Genomic DNA, 2,955 nt, shown 5'->3' on the forward strand with positions numbered 1-2,955 from the left:
TCATGATGGATGCTGAGTAAGTTTCGGACTTGATAACGCCGATAATTTTTAGACTGAAAAAAAATCAATACTTCATGGTCCTGAAATAGTTCTGATCGTCGAGTGGAAGTTTTTTTATTGATGATCATTCAAATTTTCGTTTGGTAACCCTTGCAAGAAAGAAAGTTTCGCCGTCTTCCGAGTGCCTGTTTTTAAAACTTGCCTTCTCGCTGCTGCCCTTCGTTTCATCACAACACGCTGTGGTTTTTTGGACGATTTAGAGAAACTTCGAAAAACTGTTTAATCACTCAACTAACAAATTATTTCAGCTTTTGAGAGGCAGCTGATTTGCACTATCACTTTGGCTGAATTAATTTCATTTGTTGCCAATGGATTCACGAAAGACTTGATAAAAAACTGCTTCTTTAATTCTAAAAATATAACGGTCATGCTTCTTTGTTGTCTCTGGGCGTTCGGACTTCAGAATCCTGCCTTGGACATGAACACTCATCCATCCATTAATTCATTTATTCATTCTTTCATTCATTCACTCACTCAACCATCCATTCATTCATTCATTTATCCTTTCATTCATTTATTCATTCACTTACTCATCCAACCATCCATTAATTAATTGAATTAACGTTTCAAAGATACGTAACTCATTTCCATGCTATGTTTTAACTAGCGGATGTGTTGATGTTACTGATAGAGTGATAATATTCCACTTTCTTGTATCACAGTCTGATAAATACAAAGCATTTATTCAATTTTAATTTTATTCGTTGTCTTGAATTCTTCTGAAGGTCTAACTCACCACCGATGAAAGAGCAGTCAGCTAGATCTGATAACATCGCTGCTCACATGGCCGTAACTTCATCATCTTCATCGTCGACATCGTCATCCCAGCCAATGCCATCATCAGCTCCGCCATCATCATTACCATCGTTATCATCATCATTATCATCGATATCTCGTTCATCTGTCACAGTGGCTGGAATGATGCTACCATCATCATCGTCGTTGTCATCATCGTCGTCTGGCCTCGCTCAACGTTATACTGGTAATCATGCTTCGACGCCGTATTCGTTGCTTCCACCACCACCACCACAATCATCATCATCGTCATTATTATTACCATCATCATCGTTGTTACCACAATTATCATCATCATCTCTATCACCATCATCATCTCTACCATCATCATCATCACTGCCAATAATTTACGAGGACGTTGGCGGCGTGAGGCAGAATAATAACGACAGTAGCAGCAAAAATAAAAATAGAGCTAATAATAACAACAACAATAATAATAATAATGTGGCAATGAAGTATGAGGTGCCTGACATATGCATGGATGCAGCTACAGGCTGGGATGTCAGGCCTAAAGCAATCAAGCTAAACTTCAGCTCTTTGGGTTATTATTATTATTGTTGTTATTCGTTTTATTATTATTATTATTTTATATTAATTTTAACCATTAATCATTTTTATAAATAGGCAACAGTTATCTAGTGATGCACTTCATTGTCAAGTTTAATTTAAGACTCTCTGCATTTTACAATTTTCAGTTATAGTATTAAATATTAATGATAATAGTAATAATAACATTAATAATAATAATACTGTTGATAATAATAATTATTATTATTGTTGTTGTTGTTTATTATTTTTCATTTATTTAACGCAATCCAGAGCAGAGGACCATAATCATTTCGAACGCTAGTAACCATGCCATGTTGTTAGTAAGATGATTGCATCATGACTATTGTAATGCTGAATAATTATTGTATTAAATGTCTATAATTATTTATTTAGTATATGATTTTTTAATTATTTATTTGTAATAAATAAATTATTAATAATAATTAATAAGAAGAAGAAAAATTACTATTGTCGTCTGGACAATCAGCATAAAACTAAAAATATTATTATTAATGACGGTGAACTTACTGGTCCTTAAACATAAAATTAGTAATAATGATAATAGTTATAATAATAATAATTATTGTTGTTATTATTGTTATTACATAATAATAATAATAACCGCCATTACAACAGATTCGACATATTTAGGTCAGGGCAGTTTCTTATTGTGTCGCCAGAATTCGGTTCTATTGGACCAGGGTCTGTTTGTTATTATTTATATTATTATTTATATTATTATTATTATTATTCGAAACAAACTTTAACAAATTTTGCGAAATCTAAACAATACAAAACGAATAAAAATATGAACAATTTAAAAAGCAATCTATCTAATGATTCTAGACGTTTTAACGTTTTAGTTGTACATACCTTTGAAGTTTCGTCTCTAGGTTTTTGATATTCATTTTAGTTTGTCTTTAATCAACATAAAATGTTCTGGTAAGTTTTGAAGTAACTTGCTATCAATGAAGTATCGCCATCTTATGCTTACGTATGTATCTTATCATCACCTAATCATTAGATCATTTAATCATATTGTCATTACGTCATCTCGGGTCTATATGGCCAGCCACAGTACCACATCGTAACGTCAAAACTTTGACAACATCACCAACCACCATCACACCATAGAAAGAATCATCACAATTACACCATCGTTGTGTGTATGTACCTCGTCACATCACATCATCACCACATGGCATCATAACCGAATGACATCATCGTTTCTCACAATTAGCTCGCACCTAGAAGTAGCAATCATGTGCAACCCTGACTTGAAGCCAAGTAACGTAAAGTTGCCATGGTCAGGGACGGTACAGGTTCACAAGAAGCAAATCAAACGTAGCGATGATGATGATGAGGATGATGGCGACGATGCTGAAGATGATAATGAAGATTGCGCTGATAATGAAGATGTTTATAAGGTTTCTGAATCCGTAATTTGTTATCACCGTCGTTATTATCACTGTACTGTTGTATTGTATCGTTTTGTATTGCATTGTATGATATTGTATTGTATTGTATTGTATGATATTGTATTGTATTGNA

Source organism: Helobdella robusta (assembly GCF_000326865.2).
Source record: "Helobdella robusta unplaced genomic scaffold HELROscaffold_6, whole genome shotgun sequence".
Lineage (NCBI taxonomy): Eukaryota > Metazoa > Annelida > Clitellata > Rhynchobdellida > Glossiphoniidae > Helobdella > Helobdella robusta.